This window comes from Saccopteryx leptura, chromosome 8 (genome assembly GCF_036850995.1).
Source record: "Saccopteryx leptura isolate mSacLep1 chromosome 8, mSacLep1_pri_phased_curated, whole genome shotgun sequence".
Lineage (NCBI taxonomy): Eukaryota > Metazoa > Chordata > Mammalia > Chiroptera > Emballonuridae > Saccopteryx > Saccopteryx leptura.
The window spans coordinates 8,293,018-8,315,063 of NC_089510.1; the positions used below are offsets into that span (position 1 = coordinate 8,293,018).

The window sequence follows — 22,046 nt, forward strand, 5'->3', positions numbered from 1 at the left end:
TTCTCAAACTTGAGCTGGTCCAGGACCGTCCGGAGGGCGTTTTAAGAGGCCTGGCGCGGCCCACCCCCAGGGTTTCAGACTCAGCAGGTCGGGGGTAAGGCCCCGGGACAAGTTTCCGGGGGGATGCTGATGCTATCAATCTGGGCCACATGTTAAAATAAAATGTTCCTTGAGGTTTGTTCTTGCGTGAAGACTGACTCACAGCCCAGAAATCTTGGACGTGGATGTCCAAGAGTGGGTGGGGTCCGCTGTCAATAGGGAACAAACAAAATTGTTATTAAAAGAGTGGGGCAGACACCAGGTGACAGGCCATGGCAAGGACCGTGACGACTTTAAAAGTTCACACCCCACTCTGGGGACATCTATTATTCAGGGCCAGCTGTTGGCACAGGAAGGATTTGGAGTTTAGGGGGCTGACCAGAAGCAAGACCACCTACTACTCACTGTGCCAAGGGCTTTAACCACATTGTCCCGCTTAGTATTACCAGGAAGTCTATGACATGCCACTGCTGTCCCCATTTCAGAACGGAAGAGGCTGAGAAACAGCGAGGGCAGGGAGCCTGTGTACAGGGCGAGGACTCTAATCCAAACTCTTGCTTCTGAGCCCAGCTTCTTCAACACGGTTTTCACAAGCTAGACCTCACGTTCTCAGGAGAAGTCGTAAGTCCAGTCTCCTATACTTTCTGTGATTTTCAAACGTCCGTGGCCACCTCCATATTCCCTGGCCCCACAGAAACAATGCAGTATTCCTGTGTGAGCCCCACCTGGCTCGGTACAAACAGCTCATCGCTCATTGGCCCGACCCGGACGCAGAAGCTCCTCCCAGGCCCTGGCCCCGCCCCCACGGCGTGCACTTGCGCACTGAACGCTGGCCCTATGGCAGGCACTGTGCTGCTTGCTGCGTGCTGCACAAGGGTTACTCCCTTTCCATTTTTCACTGCAATACTAGGAGACGGAGGCCTCAACACAAGTGAGCTTCAAGAACCTCAGGGGTACGGACAGTTCGATCGTGGACCCCATGAGTACCTTGGGGGACCCTCCAGCACTGACAGTTCCCGAGAGGAGCAAGATCCCAAACGCTTGAGCACAGACCGCTTGGCCTCTCTGGAAGCCATACCTGCTCATGCACGCAGACCCTAATGAACTCAAATGTGGTGAGCGGTATGAGGGAGAGACATAACTAACTCACCATGGCCGCTCAGAGGAAAAGGTAGCTAACTGCAAATGGGGAAACTGAGGAAGGGCTCGCAGGAAATGGAAGTGTGCCTGAACCCGTAAGGAGAGAACCAAGCACTCAAAGGGAACACTGCTGCAAGGAGAGGTTCCAGGAAGGCGGGGGGGGGGGGGTGAGGGGACTGAGGCGGGGTGGGACTGTGAACTAAAACGAGCAGCAGCAGATCCGAGGCACTGGAAACCCAGGAGCAGGACCGGTTTCAGGAGAAAGCAATCTGCACCGGAACCACACCCTCCGGAAAGGTCACGTGTGCTGAATGCACAGCTCTGAGGTCAGGGGTAACTTGAAGAAGCAGGCGGGAAGTGAGGGGACACCAGCCACTCTCATCTTGCCGTAAAGGACAAGTCAGCTCACACAAGCCCCAAGGACAAAAACAGCAGCTGCAGCACTGGCTTTTCCTGAGGGTGTCTAAGAGCAGGTGCAGCGTTCCTTCCCCTGCTTCCCATGCAGCGCAGCCTTAACGTGCTGTGTGAGGGAGCCAACAGGGCAGGGGTGCAGACCCAACGGGGGGAGGAGCCACACGACCAGGAGAAACTGGCTTGGGTCAGAAAGTGGGTGTGCCGACATTGCAGCCGCCACATCACCTGGGTTTCCGATTCCCAGCCCCCTACCCATTCTGGTATAAGTATTTATAGCAAAAGGGGGTGGGGAGGATATGGGACGCAACGTGGCTGCGACGTGAGCTGAAAACACGGGCGGTGGGGATGACAAAGAGGAAAGACACAAGCAAGAATGTAACGCAGAAAGGAAGCTGCATTCAAGACTTACAGTAAGTAGGTCAAGCAGTGCTTTGAAAAAAATTCCATACCTCACTCAGCATGTGAACTTTTGCCACTTTGGTAATAACACAAATGTATATACCCTGGGGCATAGTAATAAAATGCTTACCTTTATTTTTTTTTTAAATTAAGCTTAAATATTAAATGCATGTAACTTACGGATTTGTAGTCATCTTCAGAAATTTCATCTGATGTATACCTGAATACCTTTTAGCTTTTAAAAAATATTAGCTTTTTGCATCAAATTTATTCCCCGATAATGTATCATATTACTCTGTGATTTTATCATTTTTATTCTATTTAACTCTGCAACTAAAAAATGCCTAATGCCTGAGCTCCAAGTGAATGAAACATCAACCTGAATGCAGTGGCCTGGCTGAGACTCCCCCCTCCCCCCGCTGCAGAGCCTGGCCTCAGATTTTATTCTTCCCCACAATTTCAGATAGTCTGGAATAAGCTAGTCCTAGTCTCCTTCTTTTCAGAAGAGAAATTTATAGTGAAAGAACATAAAAGTATTTCAAGCAATCACCGGGTCACCATTAAAAGACATCCAAAAACTTACTAAGGGCTACCACAATATTATAGACTTACCTTGACTTTTTAGTTAGGAAGTATTTTCAATTTTTAATCATTCTCACTTTACATTCAGACAGACACCCCCTTACTCACTCTCCTTCTGCCTTCTGACCAAACCAAACCAAACCAAACCAAAGCCACAGTTCACTGAGTAGCTTACTAACTACTCTGCACATCATCTCCTCTAAGTTTTACAATCATACAAGGTAGCCGTTTTCATGCCTATTTTTCAGGAGAAGAAATTGAGGCTCAGACATATTAATGATGTGCCCAAAGTAAAAAAAAAGAAAAAGCAAAAGCTACCAAGTGGAGAGGCTGAGGTCCACACGGGCGTCCACCTGGCCCATTACTGGGCTCCTATCGCAGCCAGCGCTGCCTGTCACCAGCGAGATCTCCAGAGTGAGGAGGGGTAGCCCTGCACAGGACAGAGGACCGAGAGGGGAACAGGAGGCAGAGAGAGGTGGCTTATCTCCAGACTCAATCTCAAACCACCCTCCTCTTTAATCAGCCACTACCCATGAAGTTCTCAGACCAGAAAAAGCTAAGTGCAAAGAAGACCTGATAGATACAAATCATTCCAAATGACAGATTAAACACAGTAATTCCAGCACAGGGACTGAAGATACCAATCTCGGCGAGGGAACATTAAAGGGTTTGTAATAATTACACTCGGCACAAATTCTCAGCTGTTGCATGTGAGCCCCAATTAGAGTGACTTTCTTGCGCAGAGAGGTGGACCGGTGAGACCTGGAGAGGATTATACTACCATGCTTGTCGTATGGTCTGGCTATGTGCGAAAAACATGGCGTTCAAGGAAGCCTCGTGAGCTATGTTTCAGTGGGATCCCCGCTTGGCTTTGCTGTGTAACAACGAATCAGTGAACTACAGAGGCCTGGGGGGCCCTCTACATGTGCATTTTCCTTTAATAAGAAATGAATCCATCTGAGAACACTGTGACAGAGAAAGATGAAGATGATACAAATGCTATACCTACCGACACTGGAGGGGGGGCTATCGTGCACAGACCCCTATCAATGCAGAGAAGCCAAACAACATCAGGAAGGAGGAAGAGGCCGTATGCAAGGGAGAAATGACTGCAGGACCAGGGAAAACCTTGGTAATACATTTGCCAATGACTCCCACTAAAATGGTGGGAAGTAGAAACAGGGTTCATTCCAGGAGTTAGACTTTCCAATAATATTACCTCCTGTTCATTCCATGTAAGACCTTGCAAACACATCCTTTCTGTGCGTGCTTCAGTCTCTTTAAGAATATACTTTGAAAAATCAATAAGGTTATGAGATTCCCATCTAAATTTCTGTGATTAAACCAGAATCCTTGTTTTACAGAACACTGAAGCAAAGACAGTTGAATAAGTCATCCAATATACCAGGGGGGAAAAGGTGAGTTTGGATCTACAGACTTTGTCATTAGTGATCCATGAGGCAAAGCTTCTGTCCAAAGCAAGATTGTAGAGATTCACACTTAACTTTGAAATGACTTTAGGCTAATACACACAAACTGCCTCAGAACCATTGGAAAGCATCCCCTAACTGCAGGTCCCACAGGACGGACCTAGCAGATATAGAGCCACGCAATTTTTAAAAGCCAAGGAGAATAAAGAAAATATTTTTCCCTCCCTCCCTCCCTCCCTTCCTCCCTCCCTCCCTCCCTCTCTCCTTCTCTTTCTTTCTTTTTTTTAAAGCAGTGAGATTGTTCTAAAGAATAAATAAGTCTAAAAAGACAGGAAAACCAAATGCAATATGTGACCACTGGCTGGATTCCACACCAACAAAGTAACTCTAAAGGGTATTATTGGGAAGTTGTTAAAATTTTAATGAAGATGGAATGTTTAAAAGTATTACTGTTTCACCGTGAATCCTGTGACCCACGCCGAAGCAGTTAGGAAGGAAGCACTCACCCCAACTGCTGCAACTTCAGCTAGGTCCCCAACGTGGGCGTGTACATGTGGGAACGTGGGAGAAACTATCTGTGAGTCTAGATCCAGTTTACTTGAAGGATTACTTTTAACTTGTGTGAAGGTTCAACATCTTTAACAATGGCAGGAAAAAAAACATCTGTAATTAAAAAAAAAACTGTTTAGGCCCTGGCCGGTTGGCTCAGTGGTAGAGCGTCGGCCTGGCGTGCAGAAGTCCCGGGTTCGATTCCTGGCCAGGGCACACAGGAGAAGCACCCATCTGCTTCTCCACCCCTCCCCACACAGGAGAAGCACCCATCTGCTTCTCCACCCCTCCCCCTCTCCTTCCTCTCTGTCTCTCTCTTCCCCTCCCACAGCGAGGCTCCATTGGAGCAAAGATGTCCCGGGCGCACTGGGGATGGCTCCCTGGCCTCTGCCCCAGGCGCTAGAGTGGCTCTGGTCGCGACAGAGCGACGCCCTGGAGGGGCAGAGCATCGCCCCCTGGTGGGCAGAGCGTCGCCCCCTGGTGGGCGTGCCGGGTGGATTCCGGTCGGGTGCATGCGGGAGTCTGTCTGACTGTCTCTCCCCATTTCCAGCTTCAGAAAAATACAAAAAAAATTAAAAAAAAAAACTGTTTAAACATTATAGTGGTAGAGAAGCACACACACATATCCAGAATGCTGTCCTGTATTCAAAATAAACTTGGGGTTTGTAATGGCTAAACAATGTTATTAAAGGAGCTTCCCTGCATTTAATAGGATCTTCCAACGAAAGACAAGATAATTACTGTTGTAAAGTCTCCTGTGGCTTTTCTGAAATGTGAGACTTGCTATAAAAAATCAGCAGGACAAAAATTCTTTGCAGGTTAACCTTTCAGTAATTTGAACAATAAAGCCATGAGCTGGTTTTAGCTGTGCCTTTCATCAAAGCGTTATACTTTCTTCGTGACTAAACGTGTACTATGTTTCCCTTTAGAATGTTTCCCTTTAGAATGTTAAGTAAAACCGGCTTCAACAAGCCCCAGCTTGAGACTCTGGATGCATACGCCTCCTGTTAACTTTTTCACTACTAGACTTAATTTGCATCACGGATCACAGAAACTTTTAAGGATGACAAGCCCACTGTTCTATTAAGGAGGGAAAAGCCTATTCTACCTGTAGCCCTCCGGCTAACGGCACTGATGACGGAACGCCAGCTCCTTCCTCCAGGAGGAGACCTTTGTAGAAAAAAACAACACATAGAAAGTCAAGGTGCTTCTTCAAACTCCAGGTCCTTTAAACTTGTCAAGGTCGACCGTAATCTATTCACACACCGGCCTTTTCTCAGGGTCGTTTTAAAAGGCTCTCAAAATCAGGTAATACAATCCTAAATTATCAACACAGTTTTCCTTCAAATTCAAAATAGGGAAGAATATCAAAAACATTTTCAGCAGTTCCATAACAAGGGATTTTCTATGATGTGAGAGATCAGTATATAAGAAGTTGACCCCAAGAGGACAAGTCAACCCAAGCATTAAAACTTAAGGCAGATAACAGACTGCTTTTGTTCGTTTAACAGAAGCTTGTGAAATATGTGTCCAAGCCAGCTCCCTGAGACGACTCTATACACGGCACTGAGAACTGGGGGCCACGAGCCTCAGAACTCCCCGAGGTCTCTGCTCAGCATCCTTTACAAGAGCTACCAGGGAGGTTCCCTCCCTCCGAATTGATGCTTTTAAAGACTTGGCAGTTAGGATTCACATTAAGAGCAGGATGTCACTCATTTGTGGATCACAGTGACACGCGATCACAAGATAAAGACAAGTCTTTCAAAGGGTCGGCATGCCACCACCTTCGAATGGGCCGCCTTCAAATGCTAAGAGCAAAATCCACGGGAAAGCAGTCAACGGCACAGAGCGCGGTCAGACTGAAATGAAGGACTGTTTGCACATCGGCCAGTTCTTCTAAGACAGCTCATTTCTCTTCAGAGACCTTCCTAGGGCTAGCTAGCTCCTCACACACAACGTGCCAAATCCACACGAAAAAGAACAGAACGAAAAATCATTCAAACTGTGGTTTTCTGTTTGTGTCTGTTTAGGAAAAGGCAAGAGAAGAAACACGGTTTTGATATTCAACTATTGGTATTTAAACACATTTGTTTCTCTACACAAAGAGTTAAAATAAAACAAACTACACACACATTATTTCCTTAAGGCATAAACAAACACTAAGTAAAACTATTATTGATAGCTTGCTACATTCTAAAAAGTTTCCCTCTTTGATTATTATTTTCATTTATTGCCCTCCATGATGGTGAAAGGTTTTGATTCCATGTCAGGAAATTGTATTTTTACTTTTTACTCATTTGTTTGAATGCTGCATTCAAGAAACTCTTGGAATCTTTTGGAGACTTTCATCTGAAAGTTCTAAAATTAATTATAAATAAGAAAAAGGGATCTGATTATATAAATTTAACCTCACGGGAAGATTTTGTTAAAAGAAGAATGAACAAGCTGTCTTGTGTTTTAGAATGAAGTTTGAGCGCGTCGGGCCACTGTCGGCTGTGGCCCCCGGCGCGTCTGTGAGCCACGTCCCCGTGTCCCTCACTCTCCCCCATGTGACCGAGGCTCTGGTTTAACCAGACCGACCCCGCGGAGGAGACACCGCCCTGGCAGAAGGAACGGCAGCCCCGGGCCTGGCTCCGGAGCGTCACAGAGAAAGAACAGCCCGGCCCCTCCTGGCAGGCTGGCCTTTGAGCATGCGGACAGCGAGGAAGAGGGGCTGAGGACGTGACGAGGACGGTGAAGAGGACCGAAGGAGGAGGATGTGAGGGACAGGGATGAGACTGATGATGAGAGTAAGTCGCCTGACAGTGGAGAGGTCACCGTGGAAGGCCACAAGCAGGCTCAGGACCAGCAGATGACCCAGGAGGACAAGCAGGTGGCCTCAGGGAGAGTCCAGGCCAACCCAGCTACCCTGTCACCCTTGCAGAACCAGCTGAGCCCCCCCCCCAGTACCTGAGCGCTCACCCTGAGGCATCTCCGCAGCTGCTGCCAGGACCTGGGCCCCTTGGCCCCTCCCGGGGTGCCTGGGAACCCCCGGGGCCTGGAGCCCACCCCACCTTTCTGGCCAGCACCTGCCCCCTGGGCTGCCAGGCACAGACTCTTTCTAAATCTCTTTCATAAAGATAGGACTGATGTCCCCCTCCACACACACAAACACACACACACACACACACACACACACACACACCCAAAGAGTGCAATGCAAAAGATCCAGTGAACTCACCCCATAAATAACTTTATTTAAAACATTCTGAACATTTATACTTGTGTATTTGTGAAAATAGGTCTATAGATTTCATCCGATTCTTGCATAAGACTACAGGGTCCCAAAGTTATCAATTACTAATATAAACATGTACTTTTAGTCTTTAAATAATATGGACAACAAAATCAAGATTTGTCTTTCATAAAACATATTTTGATTCCTTTTAGCTAAAATTTATCAAAAAGGCTGTAAACACATATTTTTAATTAGTAATAGGAAGAGCCCCCCCCAATAGAAAGGAAGAAGAGGAGGAACTCTAGGCGGGGTCTGACTGAGTGGGGTCCAGCCTGAGACTGCACCCCTCCTCCTGGGAGAGTCCTGGGGCATTCCGGGGCCAGCCCGCTGGGCTCCTGCAGGTGACTCACCGCCTGCCTTCTGCAGGTTCAGGAAGTGCCTTCCTCGTCTCCAGAGCTCTCCTGCTCCTCCATGTGAGTCACTGACCCTGGAGGGAGCAAGTCGCTCCAGTTGTCCCTGAGCAGGAGACTGCGAGGGTGGCCCACGGGACCTCGCGAGGCAGGAGAGAGCCACAGGCCTTCTCTGGCAGGGGAGAAAAATGCTTATTTTTCTTGGTTCACCAGAAAAGCCACATCCCTGCCGACCTTAGTTTCAAGGCTTGTTCTCACTTGGAGCGGAGACGCCTGTTTCAACTTGGAGACGCCGGCCACAGGTGAATGGACAGCCAGCCACCGCAATGAGAGGTAACCAAAAAGCCTTTTTCTTTAATTGCCTTAAAAGCTGTGGTTGGTGGGACGCGGCACTGACTGAGCCTAAGTGCACTTCGTCTGAAACCCAAGGTCTGAAGAAAAGTAGGGAATGGAAGGCTCACTGAATGGGCTATGTAGGTCCCCCGGGAGGCAGCCCTCTCCGAGACGGGGGTGGGGGGTGGGGGGCATTATGCCCCCGTAGGGCGTCGCCTCTGCCGAGTCAGGCAGGCAGAGGGTGTCAGGTGGGGCCTGCGTCCGCGGACGTGGAGATGATGTTTGGGAAATCATTTGTGAAGTGAATTTGTTTTATCCTGCGCACTTTATTAGATGAGTCAGACCCAAAGCTCCTTATCGTCGTGCTTCCCAAGACCCCAAACTGGTATTTGTTTCATAGTCCTCCCCTTACATCTTATTTTGAGAGAGGAGACCTGAGGAGGAAAACAGATTTTTCTATCTCGATTGCCTCGTTTTGATAAAAGAATCTCGGTCTTTTCACTGCACCCTGAAGAACAGGGCAGTCCTCACTCTCAATCCTCCAGTGATCGTGTTAAAACATGTCGGCTGGGCCCGGGTAGAATGCCCGGCCGCCGACAAACGAACGGCTCAGGAGCGGTTCAGCTCTGTCTGCCAGTCAGTCGTAGGGAAGGCTTCGCTTCCCTGGGGAAACGAGCAGCAAGCAGGGCACTGCGTTCTCTGCGTCACAGGGAGGACTTGGAAAGACAGGCGAGCCGCAGGCAGAACGGGGTTTTGAGTGATTAGTTAAGATCTGCCCACTCCAGAACTTCGTATCATGATCAAGCCAAACCTACTTTCACGTCAGGGACATGACCATGATGAGCAACAACTTCCTTTCTAATGAAAGGCTCCAATGTACTAGCAAAACGAAGAGCAAAGGGTCTGTTTCTATACTATCACACAGAGCGGGGGTCGGGCAGGAGCCAGCCCGGCTCGGTGGTGTCTGTTTCATGACTCTTTCTGCCACTCTGCGGTTCCGCTTCCCCCCTTGAATTTAGGCATTCAGCAGATGTGTCCTTAGTCCTTCAGCAGAACCCTGCGTGAGTTTACTGTTTCCAAAACCTCCCTGAAAAGCAACCCAGGTATGAGTGGGCTCGGGCTAAGCGGCTGCCGGAGCAGTTAGATCGCTGAACACCACGTGTAAGAGTGCAGCCTAGAGGGAAAACGTAGTCAGTCAGAAAACTGCGCCTGGTTCACGTGGAGAATGAGGAGAAGGTTTCCCAGCGCAGACAGCGTGCTGAGAGGGACAGGGGCCGGGGCCGGGGAAGGCAGGCTCTGAGTGGTGTCTGCATGTAGGCGCGTGGTGTCTGTGCGCTTCAGCGCTGGCCTGCTTTTCTTCCTCCCTCGCTATCTAAGGGTTTCACTTCCTTTAAGGACAACAACAAGAAATGTCATACTGTATTATGAGAAAATGCTGCAGAAATTTTAAATTGGGGAGGCGAGAATAGCCATTTGATTTTTCACGTATGCCTCTAAACTAAGAGACACTAGGAAGATGCATGAGCCGCCCTGCAAGCCCCAAACGGGGCCGGTGAGGAAGGCAGGACAGGAGCGCGGCGACCTCTCTGTGGAATCCCTGGGAGCACCCGCCGTCTCTGGGCAGTAGCTGGTTGAGGGCAGAAAGCCCAGGACTCACAGCCAGAGGAGCAGGGCGTGTGTGCCGACTGTCTCAGAAGTCATCAGTGGGGCCTGGGCAAGCCTCTCACTTCCCCGGAGCGAGCGCACGGCCTTCCCTCAGAGCGAAGGAAGGGGCCTCGACTGCACGGGCAGGAGAGGGCCTCGGGCGCGGCCCTGAGGCACTAGGGTCAGTTATCAAGAACTCTCAAGACTGGGACCAAACACCGAAATGCTGGAGGGGACACGGGATAAAGCCAAAGATGGTGGCGAGAACTGGTCCTCCCCGTTTCTGTCACCAGCCAGCTACCCCTCGACCTCTCCAGGTTGCAGATTCTTCCACTGCACGGTGGAGATGAACAGGGTTTGCTCCACTTCCTCTGGTGGAAAGACTTCCATTAATACCCACGCAGAGGCCAGCTGCAGCTCCACACGGTGAACGTCTGCAGCGGGGGGAGAGCAGAGGCACCATGGCCGGGAGATCAAACTGTGAGCGAGACGAGTCATGTGGGCGGACACGGAGGTGAGCCCTGCTGGAGGCCGGCGGTGAAAGCCGGGCTCCTCTCTGACCTGGCCGGGTTTCTAAGCTCTCTACCTCCTCACATGGCGAACACGGGCAGACCAGCCCGTCTGGCCTCCACCTCATACCTAATTAGCATATTCCATCTTTCATCAACACTCTTACTAACCAGACATGAGAAAATTTACACTGAAATGCATTTAGAGAAGAGCACTAAAGTCATTCATATCAATGAGTCCAAAATTTTGCTTGTAAGGCAATTTCTAACACTAATAATACCTGTTATTTTCAAAGGAAAAAGTAACTACTTAAATTATTTTTTTCTGATATATTAGAATTCACAAGGCACAAACTGTCCTTCTAGCCTTAATGCTAAAGCAACAATTATTAACACACATTGATAGTTTAATACATGTCCAAGATTACTGAATATGTTAACATATATTATTTAAAGTGAAGCAAAACTCTCACACAACCTTAAGGTGCATACTTGCTTTCCCCGCGCTTTACAGCTGAGCAAGCGGAGACTTAGGGGGTACACAGCGTGACACGGCGCTCTGACCTGGAACCATGACTGCCTGCAGTCAACCATGCTCTTAGTCACCCTTTCCAAGGCTCTGTGTTGAGTCAACTGTTTGCTGGTAGTGACCTCTTTTGTGGGGCCAGTTTAATGGGTAAAATTATATAGATCTGTGATTTATTCACTGGACTAGCTGATGGCATTAGACAAGCTGCCTTGGGAGCACTGTGCCCTGCAGGCAGGTTGGGACTGCTTCCCAGCCGTCCCAAAGGAGACGGCAGGCAGTGATCGGCATGACGATGCCGTGTGTAGACAGGCAGAAGGGAGCAGCCCTGGGCAGCCGGCCGGCCGGGGGACCTGTGTGCCGCCAGGCCCCGCCCCTGCCGGTGCACTAACCTGGGCGAGCGCTAGCTCTCGGGAAGCAGGAGCACATGTCTGCTGAAGGAGCCTCTGCAAGCCTCAGTGTCTTCACTTGAAAAGGGGGGCTACTAATTCTTACTACCACTCAGGTATCAACTACAAATACTGAGTTTTTACTACATGTCAAGCTCCAGAAAAAGACCTGTGAGGACTGAGTGAAGTAATACTGCAGTAAGACCCCGTTCAATCCTCAAACAGATCCAACGATGAGTGTCTTAGAGAAGAGGAACCGAGGCCTAGGGGGTGAGGTCACCCGCCCACGTAACTGACAGATCGGCAGTTTGAGGCCTACGTCCTATTATTCAATTAAAATATATCTGAATAATTTAGAATAGTCCTAGGAAAACGGTAACACTAGGCAGCATTTGCTGAACCCTCACTCTGACTAATGTTGTTGCTGTTGTACCTAACAAGATAGAAACACGGCCTGTCCAGCTGCCACAGAAAGGCTTGCCTGTAGCCTCTACGTGCGCTTAGGGTACAGACATCAGTGGCTTTCAGCCATGGAAGCCTCCCTCCAGGGACACGGCGTAGAGGGGAACCCCGAGTCGGGAGGGCACCCTCGGCGAAAGAGACCCAGGTCACGGCTGCTCCCAACGCAGAGCCAGTACTCACAGCAGACAGCAGGTCACAGTCACTCTAAGGTCCCTGCGCTGCCAAGGACCTTGTCACCTAGCTGAAGAAAGAGAACCTGTAACACGAGACCGCGTGGGAGTCACTGCGCTACAGCGCTCAGGTGCGAAGGGGAGAGAAGAGACCCGGGAACATCACGCCAGGGCGCCAGCTGGCACCGCGGGGCCGGCCACAGGCCAGACTCAGATGGTCCCAATGATAAACCACCAGAGGGCTTCTGAAAACAATCTAGACAAACTGGGAAAAGACAATCTGGAACGGCTGCAAAGTTAATTATTCACCAGATGGGTTTATAAAGAGGACAGTCCTTCATCTTGTGCCTGAGTACAGGTGGCTACTCATGGCTCACAATAACACACGATCCTTAACAACCACAGGTACAATTGTTTTTCCATTGTTTCAACCAGCATTTTAAAGACCTGAACAATGAAAACTTTAAATAAGATCAAGTTCTGAGGCCCTGGCTAGTTTGCTCAGTGGTAGAGCTACTCTCGCCTTTTCTGTCTCTCACTCTTTCCCTCCCGCAGCCAAGGCTCCACTGGAGCGAACTTGGCCCTGGGCGCTGAGGATGGCTCCATGGCCTTGCCTCAGGCGCTGAAATAGCTTGGTTGCTGAGCAACAGAGCAGTAGCCCAGACAGAACATCGCCTGGTAGGGACTTGCTGGGTGGATCCATCTTAGGGCGCATGTGGGAGTCTGTCTCTGCCTCTCACTTAATAAAAGAATAAATAAATAAGATAAAGTTTTGTTTCAACACTATGTAGTACCCACATTTTACGTAGCAACATGAATGAGTGCTAGAGTAGTGGATGTCACCACAAAAGCAAACTGCCAGTCAATGTATTAGCACAGTATGGCCACTGTTGGGTAAACAAAACAGGAATTTATGTTAAACATCAATATTCCCTTTACTCTAAAACATTCGTTTTAATTTCGTGTTGCAAACAACAGTATAATACTACAAGTATCATCTCTATTTTTCATTCTAAGGTCCAGAAATAAGGACTCTCAGATATGCAGCCAACCCTTACGAAGGCACACTGGTCGATAGGTCACAGCTTATATGAAACTGCAAGTCAGACAGACTCCACCGGCCAGTGCAGAAACCAGTGTGAGTGCTCCACACTGAAGGCGCCCGGTGGGTAAGGGCCACGGGACACCCCCCTTGCTGACGGCCTCCCCATTCCTTCTAGCTCCTGGGAGGTATTCTCAGCAACATGGTAATCTGGCAACCAGGGTGGCAGAGCGAGGCCCTCTGCCCCTCACTGTCTCCCCATCAGGAGACCGGGGCGGGGGCATTCCCCACACTGCCTCTCTCTCCTCTCCCATGAATTACAAGCCAGATGCATTCACACCAGACAAGCACTCTCTCCAATGTATCCACAGGGCTATTTGTTTAGACCCTGCCTAGCTCCCCATCCCAAAAAAGATGTAAGGTAGTTTACAGAGATGCTTAATACAAAGTAAGTTCAAATGAATTTAAAAACAAGAAAAAAACAAAGCCTGGGGGAAAAACCAGTGGCGGAAAATGAAAAGCTATGTCAGAGGTGAGTTCAGCAAAGGCGTAACTCCTACCCATTCGATGTCCAACGAATGCCCCAGTTCCTATCTGTTGATGGATCTACCTCATGTCAACATTCCACCAGGAAGACAAGCAGGCACAGTGATTCAGCTTTGGTATCAGGGGCAGGCAGAGAGGAACATTAGCCTCAATATGTACATTTCAAAGACCTTTCTCTCATGAGTTGTCACGCGGAAAATTGCAGTTGTGCTGAATACCCCGAGAGCAGGCCTCCTGAGAAGGACTGAACGCCTGGAGGGTCCAGCTCAACTCCTCACCTCGGTCCAGGCAGAGCGACCGATGGGGCAGGTGCGAAAACGCAGGGGTCCACGTCGGGGCACCCTTTAAATATTTTCACCCCACACTGTTCCTCGACAATGACTCGAAGATCTCTGCAGCCTTCCTCCCAGTAGACCCGATTCTGATCGTGAAAACTGCCCGAGGGCTACACCCGCAGGATGAGCCGCATGGAGACACCGTGTCCACCCACGAAAGCACCTCCCTGTGGGTCAGCCTGGCACATCCGCGCCCGGGAAGGGGAGTCCAGAGCGTTTGAAGGAGTCTTCGTCCCAAATTACAGGCAATGCCACTGAGTTCTAAAATCCTATAAATTATTCCAAAGCTTGTCTTCCAAGCTTATCGATATGGGGAGAAAGGAATACACCAAAGTGAGGGGAAATGAGTCAAAATGAGGCGGAGGTCTGGAGCAGGCCCAGGGCACACGAGGTAGAGGCTGAAGCCCAGAGGCGACACTGGGCGCGCCCCACAGTGAAACGAGGGGTAGAAAATGGAACCCCCCAGAGAGCTTTGTTTGCTCCGCCCACTGTTTTAACAAAACTAAACCAGAATTTAAAATCCATGTGACTTCACCTAAAAATCGATTGCTCTTGTGAGTCAAATGCTCTGGTGGCAATATGCCCACCGACCTGTATGGCAAACAGAGCCTGGGGTGGGGGACCCTCCCCACATCTCCGCGGCCCCAGCCCTCCTGACGTCCCCTCAGATGCTGAGCTGTCAGCTGTATTCCACTGGCAGGCTGGTCCTGTTGACCTTCCCCCTACACCGGGCTCGCTGTCCTCGCTGACGTTCCCTATGGAGTCGTGCGTGGAGCACAGCTCACAGTGGGCTCTCCCGAAATGTCCCACGGCCCGTGTCTGGTCTCTGGCCATGTCTACACACGACCAAGAACAGCTCCTTCTTTCTCAGACCTTCCAGAACTGTGTTTTCCACTTCAGAAGGCAGAGAGGATACTCGGGGGTGGGGGTGGGGGTGAATAGATGCCCACCAAGTTCAGCCATCCACGGGAGCCCAAGAGTAAGCCCCCTGCTCTCTGAGCTCCCTCTGCGTGGAGCTCCTGTGCTGGACTCGAGACAGGAGAGGCAGGGGCTCAGCAGACTCGAGACGGGAGAGGCAGGGGCTCCTGTGCTGGACTCGAGACGGGAGAGGCAGGGGCTCCTGTGCTGGACTCGAGACGGGAGAGGCAGGGGCTCCTGTGCTGGACTCGAGACGGGAGAGGCAGGGGCTCCTGTGCTGGACTCGAGACGGGAGAGGCAGGGGCTCGGCAGCCGGCAGACCAGGGCAGTGCCATGCAGCTGGGGGTGCGGGCAGCCAGGCAGTCCGCCGGGCACCGGGAAACCCCGCTCTGCCGAGAACAGGCAGAGCAGTGGGAGATGGAGTTCCAGGACAGCAGGGCTCGGTGGACAGAGAGGCCAGGGCAGGAGGCGGGAGCTGGGCAGTGGGCAGGGAGACCGGCGGTCAGGTCACGAGGATACCCGAGGGGAGGCTGCCCGAGCGGAGGCCGGAGCTGTGGCCTGTGCAGGACGGGGAGCTGGGCAGTGGGCAGGGAGACCGGAGGGCAGGGAGACCGGAGGTCGGGTCACGAGGCTGCCCGAGGGGAGGCTGCCCGAGCGGAGGCCGGAGCTGTGGCCTGTGCAGGACGGGGAGCTGGGCAGTGGGCAGGGAGACCGGAGGTCAGGTCACGAGGCTGCCCGAGCGGAGGCCGGAGCTGTGGCCTGTGCAGGACGGGGAGCCGGCGTCCAGGGGAATGTTCCATAAGGAAATGTGACAGGCAGGAGAGAGACACGTGGGGAACAAGAATACAAACACTGGCTACTGCTCCTCCTCGCTGAGCAAGTTACCATCCTCATACATCAATCCAGAAGCATTTTGATTCAAATAATCCCATTAAGTTTGAGAAGCACTGTTTTAACAATAAGATGATTAATGCCAATGAAGTTGATAGCAGGAATTAACTTTAAAGAAAATGTTATATATTGTGCATAGACATAAATCTCTTACATGAAATGAATTCTAAGTGATTCCAAACCCTTTTCTTTTTTTTTTTGAGGGAGAGAAATAGACAGACTGACAGGGAGTACGGAAGGGAGAGATGAGAAACATCGACCCGTAGCTGCAGCATTTTAGTTGTTTATTGATTGCTTTTCGGATGTGCCTTCACCGGGGGGCTCCAGCTGGGCCAGTGGCCCCTTGCTCAAATCAGCAACTTTGGGCTTAAGCCAGCGACCTTGGCCTTCAAGTCAGCGACCATCGGGTCATGTCTATGACCCCATGCTCAAGCTGGTGAGCCTGTGCTCAAGCCAGAGACCTCAGGGTTTCAAACCTAGATGGGTCCTCAGCAATCCCAGGTTGACACTCTAGCCCAGGGGTTAGGAACCTTTTTGGCTGAGAGAGCCATGAACAACACATATTTTAAAATGTAATTCCATGAGAGCCATACAACGACCCATGTACATTATACATTATCCAATAAAAATTTGGTGTTGTCCCAGAGGACAGCTGTGATTGGCTCCAGCCATCCACAACCATGAACATGAGCGGTAGGAAATGAATGGATTGTAATACATGAGAATGTTTTATATTTTTAATGTTATTATTTTAAAGGTTTGTCTCGTGAGCCATAGGTTCCCGACCCCTGCTGTAGCCACGGCACCACCGCCTGGTCAGGCCAGATCTTTTTACTACACATGAGTGGGGCAGAGCACCTATTTCTTATTTTTATGAAAAGAGGAAATGAGACACCGTGAAGGTTTGGTGTTGATTAAAATGATGAAACGTTCACTAGTACTGAAGGCCTCATGAGAGGATTTTTAAATTACCAATGCAGAGATGAAACTAAAGGAAGGTTTATCTCTTTGGTCCCAGCTTTGCTTCATTAATTTTAGTAGCATTACAGTTTGTTTGAACTGTGATTTGAAGAAATAAGAGGAGCAAATCGGACACAGTTCTATTGGGAGAGACGTGTACCCAGCCCCTCACACAGCTCAGACAGCCACAGAGGGACCTCACCTGAGTGGTGAAGGTGACCACCACCATCGCCGTGAAGAGAAATTCCTTCTCCCAAATACAACGCTTCAGGCATGCGCGGCCACTCCAAAGCAAGGAGGCGCATCTCTGCAAGCCTGTGACAGCACTCTTCCTGTCTGATAATGGTCACCAAACAACTAAACACTTTCCCTGGGGCCTCGAATTCTGAGAAATTTGTTCAAAGAACCAGCAGTCACTCAACATACAGGGGTGGGCAAAAGTAGGTTGACAGTTTTTTTGGGAAAAAGAAACAGATGTTATGGTTATTGCAATAGCTTTTTTAACTCAAAAGGATGTCACAGTTCAGCTGCAAACCACCTCTGCCCACCCCTGTGTATCTGGTTTAGAACACAGACACCCAAAGCCACTATTCTGGCTGCGGGGACTGCAAGCCCCCCCCCTGACCAGCCCCTTCAGAATTTAGCTCTGTATAAATTAGGCTTTGCCTAAAGAGAACATAAAAACACACATTTACTGTACAATGACTATGAGTAGTAAGACTTATTATTAAGTGGAAAAAAATATATATGCCAGGAATTACACCTTTATATTATTGTAGCACTTGCAAGATACAACTGACTTCATCTACACCATCTTACCAGATTCTCACAGCACCTCTGGGAGCGAGGCCATAATTTTCCTCACTTCGCCAACCAGCCTGCTTAAGCTCCGAGGGTAGAACACTCTGCCCAGGGTCACAGACTTGAGTCAAAAGCTGAGCACCCACTGAACTGAGGCCTTGGAGCCCGGCCAGCTGCCGGTGAGGGTCCCCTGAACGAGGCAAGCAGCTCGGCAGAGGGGCAGCTGCTTCCTGGTCACAAAGACCGGGCGGACGGGCTGGCGTTGCCGCTCCCGTCTGTGCATGGCGGGAAGCCATCCCATCTCACCGGGGCTCTTTCCCTGTATGAAGGGAATAACCGGGTTTGGGCTTCAAGTTAGAAAGAAGCGTCAGACACAACCTTGCAGGGACTTATAACCCAGTGTGTATCACCCCATATATATGTATACACATAAACAAGGAATCAGAGGTCACGGAAAAAAAGTTAAATTTAAATAAAGATGAACCAAAACATGCGCATTGTAGGCTATAGGAGGCAGACCTTTGAAAAGAGGGCTCTAGGGCAGTACCTGAAAAACCTGAATGAAGGCCTGAGCTTCGCATCCAACACCCTGCGGTGTGACTGCAAGCACGCACTCAGGGAGCCCAAGAATGCAGTGACCTAATTCCATCACAGAACGCAGTGAGTTGTACCAGTGAGGCAACTTCGTTCTTTCCCAAGCCCTTCAGCAGAGCTGTATCTTACTTAATAGGGCTGGCACACACACACACACACACTCCCTCCCTCCCTCCCTCCCTCCCTCTCTCCCTCCCTCCCTCCTTCTCTCTCTCAGGCTCCTACTGAGAAAGATTCTTAGGTGACAGGTGATTGCAAAACGCGAGGCAGGCTGTACCTTTCACCAGAAATCGTGGCTCGGATGGCTCTGTGACACCTGGGAAGTTTAAGGACCACAGCAATGTGACCTGTCACTAACCACAGGCTCTAGCTGCTAGCAGTTTAGCAGTTTGGTGTAACTTTTCTGTAAGAAAGTGACGACAGAAAACCCACAGACCTGACTCTCATCACTGGCTGTGAGCTCCTAGAGAACAGACTGGGATGCGGAGGACAGCAGGAGAGGGAAGAGACCACAAGTCTGTCGTTTGAGAACCACCGCCCCCGCCCCCCTTGAAATCTGTCGGAAGCCGGTGCCCCACTGCATGGGGGGAGGGAGACCTGTACCTCTGGTAACCGAGCTTTCGGACTTTGCAGGGCTCCCGGGGAAGCCGGGGGGATGGAGGCATTGCTACAGGCCTGGCGGGCACACCTGCTGGCTTCGTGCTGACCGGGGAGTTTCCCCTCTGGTAATGGAGCTTTCGGACCTTGCAGGGCTCCCGGGGAAGCCGGGGGGATGGAGGCATTGCTACAGGCCTGGCGGGCACACCTGCTGGCTTCGTGCTGACCGGGGAGTTTCCCCTGGGGCACAGGTGGCCCCCACCAGTGTTGGGATCGGCCCAGGGAATGGTAAAATCATGGCTGCGTGCCAGAGGGAGCAGTTTAGGGGCCCTGGATGTCAAGGCTTCCCCTGGTCTTCCCCCTGCCCCTCCTGGGGACCAGCAGAGCTGGGGCACTCAGCACCCTGGGTTCCAGCCCTTCCTTATTCCACAGGCTGATCAACCTTTCCTGGCTTGCAGCCCGGGATCTCAGTTCTCCCTCCGTAACAGCGGTGTACCCACAGGGCCGGGAGGGTGCGCACGTGAATGCCGCAGGGCACAGGGCGCAGAAGAGAAAGTGCCATGGTGACAACTGATGACAACTCGCAGGCGTGAACTAGACACGATCTCCTGCCACCATCTGGGCAGGGGGTTGGGGAGCGTCACCATGAGTACCAGGAAAATCATTTGTAAAGAATGTTAAGTGACAGTCACTGAAGCAAGACAAGTCAGAAGCTGGTCAGGAGGGGACAGAGGAGGAGGAAGAAAAGATACATTTATAAATAAGGAGAACATTTGGTAGTTTACATGTAGCCATACAAGATGCAGTGATAAACAGCAAGTTGGCAAAATCAAGTATCTGCAGGGCCAGGCAGGTAGCACTCAGGGCGAGGAGTCCCGTGAGCGGCAGGCGGGAGCACACGGCCCCCCGGGAGAGGCAGTGAACGCCGCTGGCCTGTCTGTGCGCAGTGTGGGCGCAGCTGAAGGTTCCGGGCAGGACTCGAATCTCAATTCTCGTGTGAAATTTCCTTACATTGTCAGGCCAAACAGATCTAGGTCTCTAGTTTAGAAGACCAGCAGCTCCCGCAGGAGCTTCAAGGAAGACAAACCCGCTGCCCCTCTGCCCCCCTCCCACTTCCTGCCTTCCAAGGTGAACCCCCGGCAGGAGGGCTGCATTCTTTGACCGCAGGGCAGTACAGCAGAAAGTGCAGGTTCCCTTTAGACCAGATCTGTTAGGAGCCCTGACTCGACCCATTCCTTGCTGTGTGACTCAGGGCAAGTAATTAAAGCGTCGGAACCTTGCGTCTTCCCACCTGGGGGGGGGGGGGGGCAGAACACCTAGGGCACAGGTCCGCTCTGAGAGTTACTGGAGACATCAGGCACCAAGTTTAAGGTCTAAGTAAACACCGAGAACATGTTAATCCTTTCCCACCATCCTCATTTATAGAAACATCTTACAACCAACAACATAGCAACTCAGTTAATAAAATAGTCAAAGAATGATATCAATGAGTAGCTGGGGAAAAAAAGAAAAGAAAAAGAACAGCAACCAATCAGGTCTCTGAGCAGCGATACCATCTGACCCCAGGAATGGCTGTGAGGCCTGGGCCTACCGCAGACATCACATTCTTGGGCGGCTTCGTCAGCTCTCTGCCGGGAGCAGGAGGGGGCAGGACAGGATTCCCGCCCGGGCACGGGGCCTGGGACCCCGCCCAGCACGCTGCTGAGGCAATCCCCGTTGCGACACCGACACCCAGCAGGCGCGGGGACACGCGGGGGACGCGCAGCTGCCCTGCAGTACATGGCCCGGGAGCCCGGAGCCCGGGAGCCCGGAGCCCAGAGCCCCGGAGCCCTGGCGGAGAGGGGCAGCGGGCAGAGGCTCAGGGACGGCTGGGCGGGAGGGCAGGCCTCCGGGCGGGAACATCGGCCAAGAGGCTCCTCGGGGCGCAGCTGAGGCCGCAGACCGGGAGGCAGGGACCCTCTCAGCCTGTGCTGCCCGTCGGCCCCCAGACAAAACTCCATCGTGCACCTGGGAAATGCGCAAGAACACACGGCCCAGCCCGGCTGGGAAGCCGTGCCAGCTGCCTCGCGGACATTCTCGTTTTAGCCTCAGCCTTCTGTTCCGTCCACGTACGATAACGGACGCGTCGCCGTATCATCTGATACATGGGGACACGGGAGGTCAGAGAGCCAGAGGGTGACGGGGACAGGGCTGGGGCTGGAGCCCAGCGTGCCGCCCAACGCCGCCGTGCTCGGCTAGGAGTACGGGCAAGTGTTTCTCTGTTTTCTTAAGCCAAGCCAGTAATATGTCGTTTTAAATACAAAGCGTTAAATGAGAAGCCTAACAAAGCCTTCCATGGTTCCTATGTGTTCTTCAGCCTCTTCCCATCACAAGCATGTTTTTTTTTAATTTTTTAAAAATTTTCTATTCATTTTAGAGAGAGGAGAGAGAGAGAAGCGAGAGGCGAAGGGGTGGAGAAGCAGATGGGCACTTCTCTTGTGTGCCCTGGCTGTGAAATGATCCTGGGACTTCCACACACCGGGCCAACGCTCTACCGCTGAGCCAACTGGCCAGGGCCAGCATGGTTTTTTTTGAGTTATCTGAAATCTCTCCCTTACTTCCTCACCTCACCAGCATTCCTCGGCCCTGTGTCATCAGCCCTCTGCTGCGGCCCTGCCTCGCCCCCCCCCACCCAGCACACAAGCACACACGGCACACGCAGCACACACAGCACATGCAGCACACGTGACACACGGCACACATGACATACACATGCAGCCCGGGCACAGATGAACGATGCCCTTTTTGCTGCTGACTCCCATTCAGTGGCTTGTTCCCGTCCCGTGTCACCTGACTTCCCTGCAGGATCGAGCCAGTCACCACTCCTCATCCTTCTCATCGCTTAGGCTCTCTGCAGGTTCCCATGACATTAGCCTCCCAGCTCTCAGACCTCTCATCTTCTGTGGACTCTGAAGTCACCCCCCCCACCAGCCAGGGGCGCTGCCACAGGCTCCAGACCACTACCCTCAGTGACCTGGTGGACGTCCCCCCCGGACAGACAGGCATTCTGAAATCAACAATCCCTCCTCTGATGGGCTTGTCCCCTTGTGCCACCCCCCACTGCCACACGCAGGGCAGCCCCATGCCCCTCCCCCTCCCTCAGCACTAAC

The 22,046-nt window shown here is 51.3% G+C and overlaps 2 protein-coding genes across 3 annotated transcripts in view; one reads left to right on the forward strand and one right to left on the reverse strand.

Moving 5' to 3' along the window:
• Nucleotides 1-22,046, reverse strand: part of MED12L (mediator complex subunit 12L) — a 363,243-nt gene that overhangs the window by 122,111 nt on the left and 219,086 nt on the right. The window lies entirely within an intron of this gene.
• Nucleotides 8,256-22,046, forward strand: part of GPR87 (G protein-coupled receptor 87) — a 51,675-nt gene continuing 37,884 nt past the window's right edge. For both annotated transcript variants that reach the window (XR_010746805.1, XM_066347432.1), the window contains exon 1: nucleotides 8,256-8,513. The gene's annotated coding sequence lies outside the window, so the exon portion shown is untranslated. The remainder of the gene's footprint in view (nucleotides 8,514-22,046) is intronic.